This window comes from Xyrauchen texanus, chromosome 18 (genome assembly GCF_025860055.1).
Source record: "Xyrauchen texanus isolate HMW12.3.18 chromosome 18, RBS_HiC_50CHRs, whole genome shotgun sequence".
Lineage (NCBI taxonomy): Eukaryota > Metazoa > Chordata > Actinopteri > Cypriniformes > Catostomidae > Xyrauchen > Xyrauchen texanus.
The window spans coordinates 21,849,803-21,862,328 of NC_068293.1; positions in this window are offsets into that span (position 1 = coordinate 21,849,803).

The following is a 12,526-nucleotide window of genomic DNA, read 5'->3' on the forward strand; positions in this document are numbered from 1 at the left end:
CTGGTTTGTGACAGCTCTCTTTCTAACTGTTAGTTTAGAGAAACAAACTCTACTCTATAAATCCAACTGGTAAAGAAGTAAATGCTTTTAGTCTCACCCAAAAAACTTTCCACACAATCATTTAGTCCCCTAAGAGCTTCTGTAAAATTTCAGGATCCAGTTGAGATGGCAGCTGAACTTGGCCAGTCATAGTACAGATTTGCCATCTTTCTGAAAATGAACAGTTTCCCTTTAAACAGTAAGGTTGTAGTTCACTGTGAAATACCACTTATTTTTGCAGAATGTTGAAACTGTACTGTACAAGTGTGAGCTTGCCACCTGATGTTTGTAACTGTGATGGTGACAGATAGATAGTGAATGTGGATAATGATTCTGTCTTTGACTCATGAAGCAAGACATTTTTGTCTTGCTTCATGTTTGACATTTGTCAAACAACAAAACAGAATTTGTGAAGCCATTAACCTTACAAACTCTTTTTTGCTCATAAGCAACTATTTTAGCTCTTTACTGCCTGATAGTTCTCAACTAACTTAAAAACACCAGGCAAATCAATTATTTGAAACAGACACATGTATGCAATGTTCGGTCGGAAAGCCGAAAGGGACAAAATAAAGTATATAGTGTTATAAGCAGGCAACTTCTAACAAAAGTTAGTAAGAAAGATTTATAGATTTACTTTATATAAATTACACCTTACAGATTTAACAATTGCATTCCAATATTTCATCAACGATGATACCCATATGTGTCCACAGAGGTCTGGGCTGAGCCCCGATATCCTCTGTCCCTAAAATGCCCCCTTGTGTAAACTTTAGGCCCTTTCCCACTGCAGGAACTGAAGACCATTTTAGGTACTTTTACCTGGAAGTAGTTCTTTTCATCGTTTTTTGCACATGAGGATCTATAGTTCCTCTTTGTCGTTTAGAGTCCAACTGAGTCAAGCGGCTCGAAGGAGGGGTCTCTGGAGTCCCGTAAGGATGACCGAGAGATCCCAGGAGGGGAACAGGTTAGGCCGGGAGGGAGTCATCCTCCGGGCACCTTTTAGGAACCTGACGATTAAGTCGTGCTTACCAAGAGACTTGCCGTCTACCGTGTCATGGTGGGCCGCAATAGCGGCGACATACACCTTGAGGGTGGAGGGGGACAGCCTCCTCTCCAACCTCTCCTGTAGAAACACGAGCACTGACATAACTGCGCACTTCTATGGGTCTTCGGCTCGGGAAGAACACCAGTCCGCGAACAGACGCCACTTTAGGGCGTAGAGATGCCTGGTAGAGGGGGCTCTGGCTTGATTGATTGCATCTATGACGGTCGATGGTAGGCCGGCTAGATCTTCCGCATCCCATCCAGGGGCCAGACGTGGGGGTTCCAGAGGTCTGGGTGCGGGTGCCAGAGCATGCCCCGTCCCTGAGAAAGAAGGTCTTTCCTCAGGGGAATTCGCCAGGGAGGGGCTGTCGTGAGGAGTGTGAGGTCCGAAAACCAAGTCCGGGTGGGCCAGTAGGGGGCTACCAGAATGACTTGCTCCTCGTCCTCCCTGACCTTGCATAGCACCTGTGCAAGAAGGCTCACTGGGGGAAATGCGTACTTGCGCAGCCCCGCAGGCCAGCTGTGTGCCAACGCGTCTGCCCCGAGGGGAGCCTCTGTCCGGGCATACCAGAGCGGGCAGTGGGAGGTTTCTTGGGAGGCAAACAGGTCTACCTGAGCCTTGCCGAACCGGTCCCAAATCAGCTGGACCGACTGGGGGTGGAGCCTCCACTGTACGTGAAGCGTACTCTGCCTTGGCGGTTTATGTAGGCTACGACCGTGGTGCTGTCTGTCCTGACTAGGATGTGTTTGTTCCGATTTAACGGGAGAAACTTCTGCAGGGCCAGAAAAACAGCCAGCAGCTCTAGGCAGTTGATGTGCCAGCGCAGCGGGCCTCGGTTCCACCGGCCTGCGGCTGCGCGCCCGTTGTACACTGCGCCCCAACCCAATTTGGAGGCGTCGGTTGTGACCAGAATGCGTCGGGACACCTGTTACAAGGGTACTCCTGCCTGTAAAAAGCAGAGGTCTGTCCAGGGTTTGAAGGTTTGGCGGCAGGCAGAAGTAACTTTTACGTTGTGCGTGCCGCGGCGCCATGCTCGTCTCGGGACTCGAGTCCGGAGCCAGTGCTGAAGTGGTCTCATATGCATCAACCCCAGCGGCGCGGCCACCGCGGAGGATGCCATATGCCCCGGGAGCTGTTGGAAACGTTTTAGCGGGACCACGGCACCTGGCTTGAAGGAAGCGAGGCATTTCAGCGCTGACTGAGCACGCTCATTGGAGAGACGTGCTGTCATTGAGACTGAGTCTAACTCCAGACCGAGAAAAGAGATGCTCTGGACCGGGGAGAGCTTGCTCTTTTCCCAGTTGACCTGAAGCCCCAAACGGCTGAGGTGGCTGAGCACCTGGTCTCTGTGTGCGCATAGTAACTCTCGGGAGTGGGCCAATATGAGCCAGTCATCAAGGTAATTGAGTATGCGCATGCCGGCTTCTCGGAGCGGGGCAAGAGCTGCCTCTGCGACTTTTGTGAAGACGCGAGGGGACAGAGACAGGCCGAAGGGGAGGACTTTGTACTGATACGCTTGGCCGTCTATAGCACCGTTCTGGTGAAGGAGGACAGGAAACAGGTCTTCCTCTCAAGGTAAGTCTTTTTAATTATATTTTTCTCACACTATTTGCGCACACAATACAAATGACAAACACTGGGTCTGCTTGTGGTCTCTCTCTCCGTCTGGAGGCTCTGTGTCTGTTTTTATGCCGCTCTCCTCGTGCTCACTGGAATTAGAGACAGGTGTTTAGGCATAATTTAGCTCAGGTGTAAGCGCCTTACCGCTTCCTCTCCCGGACGGGCGCTTGACCACGCCCGCTGCCACATACCCCTACCGCCTGACTCAGGCCGGGCACCATCTGGCCTGTCTACCACTCCCCCATTCCTGGAGAGAAAGTCGGCGACAGCCATCTGCACCCCGGTCTGTGGACCACCTTGAATTTAAAGGGCTGGAGAGCCAGATACCAACGGGTGATCCGGCGCTAGTATCCTTCATGCGGTGGAGCCACTGGAGTGGGGCGTGATCCGAGCAGAGGGTGAAGGCCCGCCCCAGCAGGTAATACCAGAGGGTGAGGACCGCCCACTTGATGGCCAAACACTCCTTCTCCACAGTGCTGTACTTAGTCTCCCTTAAGGAGAGCTTACGGCTAATGTACAGCACCGGCGCCTCCCCTCCACCACCTGCGAGAGTACGCCCCCAGCCCTCTGTCTGAAGCGTCCGTCTGCAAAATAAAAGGGAGAGAGAAGTCAGGTGCATGAAGAAGCGCCCCCACAAAGTGCGGCTTTAACCTGCATAAACGCCTGTTGACACTGCTCCGACCATTGAACCGGATCTGGAGCCCCCTTTTAGTGAGGTCAGTCAGCGGGCTGGTGACGTCCGAATAATTAGGCACAAACCTTCTATAATAGCCAGCCAGCCCCAGGAACTGCCTCACCCCCTTTTGGTCTTCGGTCTAGGGCAAGTCGCAATCGCCGCGGTCTTATCAATTTGGGGCCGCACCTGGCCATGACCCAAGTGGAACCCCAGATACCGTACCTCCACACGCCCAATCGCAAGACTTCTTAGGGTTTGCCGTGAGCCTCGCCGCCGCAGCGCATCTCAGGACGGCCCTCAGATGTTGCATGTGCCGCTGCCAATCATTGCTATAAATGATAATATCATCTAAATAGGCAGCGGCGACGCGGTAGTGCGGTCTGAGGATCCGATCCATGAGTCGCTGAAACGTGGCTGGTGCCCCAAACAAACCGAAAGGAAGCGCCACAAATTGGTGTAACCCAAACGGCGTAGTGAAGGCTGTTTTCTCACGGGACATTGGTGTCAAGGGATCTGCCAATAACCCTTTGTTAAATCCAAGGTCGAATAAAATCGAAGCAGTGCCTAACCGATCGAAAGCAGTTCATCAACCCGGGCATTGGGTACGCGCCAAATTTAGACACCGCGTTGACTTTTCTGTAATCCACACAGAATCGAACAGACCCATCACTCTTGGGAACAAGAACAACCGGCTGGACCAATCACTGTGGGATTCCTCTATTACGCCCATATCAAGCATCGCATCTAATTCTTCCCGCATCTATTTTCTTTTTATGTTCGGATAAGCTGATAGGCGGCAACGCACCACCGCGCTCGGCTCGGTCTCGATGTGGTGCTGTATGATGTTTGTACGGCCCGGTAGAGGGAAAACACATCCGCAAATTCCTTTTGTAATTCAGAAACCTCTGTGAGCTGCCGCTGTGAGAGTTGGTCTCCACAAGTAACCGGAGTGTTGAGATTGTAGTTTTTGTTTACCTCCGCCCGAGCTCCGCCCTCTCCGAACTACCGTGGCCAACGCCACAGAGGCGCCTCCTCCCTCCATAATTTCAGGAGGTTGAGGTGATAAATTTGACGCGCGCCTCTATCGGTACGCTTAACTTCATAATCGAGATCCCCAACTCGCCGTGGTGACCTCAAAGGGTCCTTGCCACTTGGCGAGTAATTTAGAGCTCGATGTTGGGAGTAATACAAGTACCTTATCTCCCGGTGCAAATTCTCGTGAGCCGAAGCACCCCTGTCATACAGCCGGCGTTGGCGTTCTTGAGCTTGGAGCAAATTCTCCTGTGTTAATCGCCCCAGTGTGTGGAGTTTTGCTCTAAGATCGAGAACTAACTGAATTTCATTTTTACTATTAGAAGGTCCTCCTCCCACGCTCATGGATGACGCCAAGGACACCGCGGGGCGTCGCCCGTACAGCAGCTCAAACGGGGAGAACCCGTGGAGGCTTGTGGGACCTCTCGTACTGCAAACAACAGGGGGTCTAGCCACTTATCCCAATTTCTAGCATCCTCGTGTACTGAATTTACTGAATCATGTTCTTGAGCTGCTTTATTAAATCGCTCCACTAGGCCATCTGTCTGCGGGTGGTAAACGCTAGTGCGAATCGATTTGATGCCCAAGAGCTCGTAAAGTTCGCGAAGTGTTCGTGACATAAAAGTCGTGCCTTGATCGGGTGAGGATTTCTTTCGAATCCCCACCCGGAGATTATCTTGAAGAGTGCCCCTGCAACACTACGCGCGGAGATGTTGCTCAGAGGCACTGCTTCCGGATATCGCGTCGCATAATCCACTAGGACTAACACGAGCGATGTCCGCGTGCTGACCGTTCTAATGGCCCGACGAGGTCCATCCCAATTCTCTCGAAGGGGACCTCGACTAATGGTAGAGGGCGCAATGGCGCTTTTGGGGTGGCCGGTGGGTTTACCAGCTGACATTCACGCACGCCGCGACACCACCTGCGGACGCCACCGCCAATGCCCGCCAATAGAAACGGGCTATTAGACGGAGAAGTGTTTTCCGCTCCCCTAGGTGACCGGCCATAGGATTGTAGTGAGCCGCCTGGAAAACCATTTCCGGCGGCTTCGTGGAATCAATAATTGTGTCACTTCCTCCTTTGTTTGAGCGTCCCGCGCCACTCTATATAACCGATCTTTAATCAAAGCAAAGTATGGGTATGCAATGGCGACGCCCGGCCGGAGCTGTTGACCATCAATCACTCTCACTTGGTCAAGAGCATGTTTAAGAGTTTCGTCCCGCGACTGCTCTAGAGGAAAGTCCCCTTCAGGGAATTCCCTGAGAGGAGGGGCGGCCACCTCGTCCCTTTCCTCGTCATTCCGAGCAGCCGAGGACGGTCCCTGCCCGCCTCCCTGCCAAAGCATCGCACACCGCGACACCTCTTTATGCAGGACCCATCCGCACAAATACCCTCTAATATATCTTTAAAATTCGGCCAATCAGTACCCAAGATTAGCGGATGGGTGAGGCGGAACTAACCGCTGCCTCCACACTATGTTTTTTTCCCTAAATATAATCGCCAACGTCACCATGGGATATTTGTGAACATCCCCATGCACACACCTCACCCTCACCAGTTTAGATAAACCCAAAGCCCCGGGTTGAACCAAGCGCTGGTGGATGGTGGTCTGATTGCAGCCGGTATCCAGCAAAGCTTGGTAAATACCCCCTGATCCTTACCGAATCTGGCATGCTCCAGCCCGATAGGGGGCAGCCTGCGGACGCCGGAGACCCAGCACCACCGCCCCCACCTCCATCAGCTGACACTGATCCCGAAGTGGCCCGGTCTCCGCGACCTCCAACAGGCCGGCCCAGGCGCTGTGGCCGCACTTGTGCTGGCGGGCGCCCCACCTGAGGAGGAGAGCGGCTGAAAGACGGGAATGGGAGGGCGCATTCTCCCACGGCCGGGAGCAGGTCTCTGAACCCTCCACGCCTGCGCTGGGCAGTAACGGGCCCTGGGGAGAGAACAGAAGGAGAAAACACAGGGAGGGGGCGAGGGCATGGGCAGATACAAGGGAAGGGAGAGAGAGAGAGAAGAAGAGGGCTCGTCCGCCCTCGGGATCGCCGCCAAGTGGTCCTCCGCTAGCCGAACAGCTTCCTCCAGCGACGCCGGGCAATGGCACTGGACCCACCCCGCCGTCTTCCGAGGCAGCCGTTGAACTGAACTGTTCCAGTACCACCTGGTCGATTACTCCCTCGACGCCGTGGTCCCCCGCGAGCAGCCAGCGCTGACAGGCGCCCCGGAGCCGTTGGGCAAACGCTAACGGGCGATCGGACTTCTCCAACTTCATGCCCCGGAAGAGCTGGCGACCCGTTGCAGAATGGCCCTCTTCAGGTCAGTGTAAGCCAGGAGATTTGTCGCCGGCAGTTGTTGTGCCGCGAGTTGAGCTTCCCCGGACAGGAGAGGAATTAGACGGGCTGCCCACTGTTCGGGCGGCAAGCCCCAGATTTCGACCGTCCGCTCAAACAAGTCGAGGAAGGCCTCAGGATCATCTGCTGCCCCCATCTTCTGTAACGTGGGCGGGGGTAGCGTAGCGCGGCTGTCCGGGGTCGCGGCTGTGGCCGGCTCCGTCTCCTGGCTGAGGAGGCTCCGGATGGCGAGCCGGTCCTCTGCCTGAGCCCGCATGATCTCAAAAAACCGGCGATCTTGGTCCTGCCGGAGCTCAAGCAGGGATTGCTGGTGGCCTTGATGCAGCGTCGCGAGGGATTGGAGGACTTCTGCCAGCTGGGAGGACTCTATGGGGCTGACTTTGCTCCATAATTTCCAGGGTTTCGGCACCAGTGTAGCACCGTTCTGGTGAAGGAGGACAGGAAACAGGTCTTCCTCTCAAGGTAAGTCTTTTTAATTATATTTTTCTCACACTATTTGCACACACAATACAAATGACAAACACTGGGTCTGCTTGTGGTCTCTCTCTCCGTCTGGAGGCTCTGTGTCTGTTTTTATGCCGCTCTCCTCGTGCTCACTGGAATTAGAGACAGGTGTTTAGGCATAATTTAGCTCAGGTGTAAGCGGCCTTACCGCTTTCCTCTCCCGGACGGGCGCTTGACCACGCCCCCGCTGCCACACCGTCGAATGCGAACCGTAGGAAGTGTCCTACGAAACTCGCAGGTCCAAGATCGGTCGTAAGCCGCCGCCTTTCTTGGGTACAACAAAGTAAGGGCTGTAGAAACCCTTCTTCCTTTCGGTTGGAGGGACAGGCTCTATCGCGTCCTTTAATAGAAGGGAGGCGATTTCTTTGCGCAGGGAAATGTTGGCCGTGTACTGCGGAAAAATGTACGCCCACGAAGGGGGGCGGAGACCTGGCAAACTGAATTGCATAACCGAGTAGAATGGTTGGGCAGTGAAGGCCACGCCTCTAAGCTCCGTGCTAGGGGCACCAAGGGGACGAGTTTTTTGGACGTACCCGGCGGGGCTTCGCAGCGGTGCGGAACAGGTAACGCGGCATCGGGAGGCAACGTGGCGTCCCGAGGCTCTGGTGCTGAGAATAAACTCAAAGCACTTACCTTGCTCCGCGCACCCGGCAGGGGGCGGGTTCGTGACTGAGGAGGAGGTCTGATGCTGGCGTCCTCTGAACTCATCTGAACCGGCCGGCCGGGGAACAGTCGTAGGGCTGAGGGCGGGGATACCGCGTCCGGGAAGCCGGGAGTGTTGAGGCCTGAAAGCAGAGTGCCGTGAGAACGGCATTTGCGGGCCAGGTGACCCAAGAGACAACAAGGAAATAGCTCTATAGAGTGTAAAGAATTTAACAAAAAATTCTCCTCCCGGCCCTCCACCGGGGAACGGAGTGGTCATACCAGCTCCGGAGCTAACGTCTCGGTCTCTGGGTCTGTCATCTCAGGAGCGCCTGGGAGCCTTCTGGGTCCTCAAGGGGGTCAGTGAGACTATGGGCGTCCAACTTCTGCGGGGAGCTCAACGCTGGGGCTGAGAGCTGGGCCCACTCACTTGTTGAGGCGGAGCACCACTTTCTTTCTTTCTTGAAAGCCGCAGGAGGACGCCCTCGGCGAGCAGACAGGGCATGGCCCCTGGCGGCAGGTTTGCGGCAGGGCAGGATGCTTATTTTTTTTTGCTTGAAAATAGCCTTTGTCTGTTTCTTCACCACTGAGGACTGCTGGGCGAAGTCGTCAAGTGGTGTCGCCGAATGGACGGAGCTGGGAGACGGGGGCATTTGAGAAAGCGTGCTTTGTCTGCCTCCCGTACTGCCTGTCCATCGTTGCATTTCTGGACCACGGAGTGGTCATCGCCTGTTTGAGTGCAGTTCCTGCAGAACGTCAAGAACAGGACCACCCAAGTGCAGATTTTGAAGTGCCTTGGCAGACTTGCAGGAGGGGGCCATGGCGTGCAGGGGGGAGCGGTCTGGGACCGTTCTACCACCGAGGGTAGCGAGAGTGGAGGAGCGAGGAAGCTGGGCTTGCTCAGCTCGTCATGCACGTCTGGGAAGGAATCCGGGGGGGCGCGGCTGTGAGCGGCGCACATACCCGCGGAACCAATTAAGCCCGGGGAAGCATAGCGGACCTTCTTGCGTCAGGCTCAGACTGGGCGGAGACCCGAAGGTGGCGGCCCAGGCGAGTTATCCGCATCCGACGCCGCTGTTACGCTCTCCGATGCAGCGGTGATGTCATCATCCAATGCCGGGGAGCTCGAGGGACTGGACGGTAGGCTGTTAAGCGGACCGCACTAATCCCGAGCTCGGGGAAGCAGGCAAGCGTGCCGGGGATGCGGGAGGTTTTCGAGGGGATTTACCCGGCGAAAGCGTCCCGTTATTCTCCCCAGATCGTTCTCCATCACCGTAGGAAGGGGGCGAGGCGCGGGGGGGCGGCTGAAGCCGCTTTTTCTTACTACAAGAAAAAGCCTACGACCACAATGCTGTCATGGCTATGTTCTCGTACTGAAAACATAGACCATTCATAAAAACGCGGCCTGCGTGTGATCGCAACTCAGGAATGCAAGGCAGTTTTTATGGCCGTCAGAGGTGGGGAGAATCAACGCATCCAGAAACTACACAGAGGCGGAAAATCGTCTTTAAAAAGACGCGTCCTGAGAAGGACGTTCAACGCCGCTGTGTTTTGCTCTTTTAGAGCGAAATTCACTCTTTTAGAATAACTCTTTCGAGTTGTCTGCGCTGTCGAAGCTGTGCATGAATGAGAAAGCCGCTGTTATGCGCCGTCAGATCAAACAGCATGCAGAGCGTCAGAGGATTAAACAGGAACTGGGTGTGTAACTCGCAGCAGACTGCATGCACGACCATCGGCTCCGAAGAAATTTTCTGAATGACCTCCCGTATTTGCGCCGCTTAAATACCCGTATGTCCGGGGGCGGGACATGCAAATACTGGGTGCCAACTCTCAATAGCCTTTTTTCATAGTTCAGAGGTGAATATCAGCGCTCAAGAGAGACCCTTAGTGTCGCTTCTCTGACACAACGTGGAGAGAGCGACAGAAGGGGAAATAAGCTTTTCATTTAGTATTTAAACACTTCTGGTTTTAAGCCCCACCCACATTCAGTTGTATCCGAATACAGATAATTTGCCATTGGAACAGATAGATACACATAGATTATGGCTTTGCAACACACCCCTACTAATATTACTACTGTATTATTGCCTCTCACCAATTGAGATTGTGCAAGCACATCAGAAAGTTACTGTATTTCCATCAACTGAAGAAACAAACTGCTCTTCAACATGCTGCTAAGCATAGGTCAGATGCCTTTTCAAATATATATGTGATATCCCCCTGCTCTTCCCTCAACATTATTATGTCAGAAAGCAGAGCCTCTCCTTCACAGTTCACTTTTAGACAGCATCAAAGGCTCGTCTTCCTCTGAAATGATGTGAAAGTCATGCTGTGCTTTCATGAAGAGATCACTTAGATTTCTGGACTCAAGGAACACAAATTGTTACACGAAATGCAGAAAGGGAAAAAAAGACCCTCTCTAGCCCTGACCGAGAAATATAAACACTTACACCAGAGACATGTGAACAATATGAACACATGAATGCTTGTGTTTATTTCAGTATGTGTCATGCAACATGCTTGCTTACATTTACATTTCTGCATTTCGCAGATACTTTTACCCAAAGTGACTTACAGTGCACTTATTACAGGGACAATCCCCCCGAGCAACCTGGAGTTAAGTGCCTTGCTCAAGGGCCCAACAGTGGCATCTTGGTGGTGCTGGGGCTTGAACCCCCGACCTTCTGGTCAGTAACCCTGAGCCTCAACCACTGAGCCACCACAGCCGCTTGTTTGTGGATGTACTGTATGTCCGTGCTAGAGTTTAAAGATGTTTGATAAGGTTTGTTTGTAAAATATTTATCTTCTTGATCATGCATTTTCATGAATCACAGAAGCATTCTTGTTTTAGATCTGCACAAATAGTACAAACAGTATCAACTGACGTTAAAGAACAAATCCTTTTAGCTTTGTTGTAAAACCAACACACAGAAATACCGGCTGTTCACATTACACGCCATCCTGGGCTGTTCATTCAGCCTGCATAAAGCAGTGGATTTTTCTTGAATCGCTTTTGGAGCACCAGCCAAACCACAGGAGGCGACTAAAATTAAAAACAATATTTTTCCTATGAAGACTGATTCAAGACAGGCAAAAATGTAATGAAGGGCTAAGATGAAAGTGCAGGGGTCCCTGTATTAAATTATTTCAATCTTTGGACTATAAGCGTTCAAGGTTTCTCATTAAATATTTTGTATTATATGTAAGGTCATCATAATGACCTCTTAAATCTAGTCTTATTCATATAAACCAGAGATGCATGTCCATTTAAGCAAATCTGCCTAAAAAATAGGTTTAATGATTCACAGATAAGTTTTCTTATTTTAATTGACTCTAAATTCTTGTGGGATGCTTTTGTGCTATGATACATTTCAGGCTACGTCATTCTCTCTACACTGTCAATATTTCACAGCTTTGTTCCGGCTTTTCTGTCTTCGCTCCTTGGTAGCCTTTTAACTGAGGCCCTGTTTAGACGAAAAACAAGTGCTGTGTTTAATAGTCATGACCTGTTTTAAACTGACAGTGTCTTCCCTTTGTGTTAAACTTAACACAGTCACAGCTTACTTTTAGGACAATGGTGTGTTTGTAAGAACATATTTTTATGAAGCTGCATACTGCTTTTTGAGTTTTGACTGTGTTGTCGAACTTTCTAACAGTTTTGTTGTCTTGTATTGTTATTTTACAGACATGAACACATTGAGCATGTAAAAATATATGAATAGTTGCAGAGAAAGACATGGGATGTTTATGGATATAAATCTGTCGCAATCATGATTAATTTGAAACACAGGAATTGAAGGATTAGTGACAATTGAAGCCAAATGAGTTCAAGACTGGTCAAACTATAAACAACTTAAATGCTAATTACTGTATAGGAACTCACTTTTTTATTGAGTAAGAATAATCTTCTTTGATTTTCATACATATGTCCATCATAAGCCATAATCATTCAAACTTGAATGTGGTTCCATCAGATCCATAAAATAAATAGATGCTTTGAGAAAATAATATTGCACTATTAATTTTGCCACAGCCATGCTTTCAGACTATGCAGTATTTTTCCAGGAAACTCAAAAGAAATCTTGGGTTTGTAGTAAGTATTTAAAAAAGATGTTAAAAAAAAGCCAACATTTGAAGAGTGGTGGACTGTGCTGCAGAATACATTTGAAGCTGACCTCTTATGCAACCTTAAGTGGTTTTGCTCAGGCCTTGCTGGTGTCTAAATACAGGAAAGTGTTGAAAGTATTATAGAGCAGACAGCGGCTGCACACTGAGCTAAAATCTGCATAAATCAGGCTCTAATGTGTCTTATCACTGTTCTGCCTCTATTACATGTGGAAATGCTGCTCAACACTGGCTGACTGAGATGCAGAAATGTCAAGGTCAAAGGTACTGAGAAGCCACAATGCTCTGCTATACAATTATATCTGTTGGCTTTGGCTCCTTTTAAAACTGGTAAATGTTTAAAGAGTTTAAACAAATGTATTCCAAAAGTTTTATTCTGCGTGTAAACTGCGTGTCAGACTACATCAAAGCTAGTTTGGTATCTTATGAGGCTGTTGAAAAATAAAAAAAATATCAACATGTGTCCCACTGCACACATATGCACAGAAT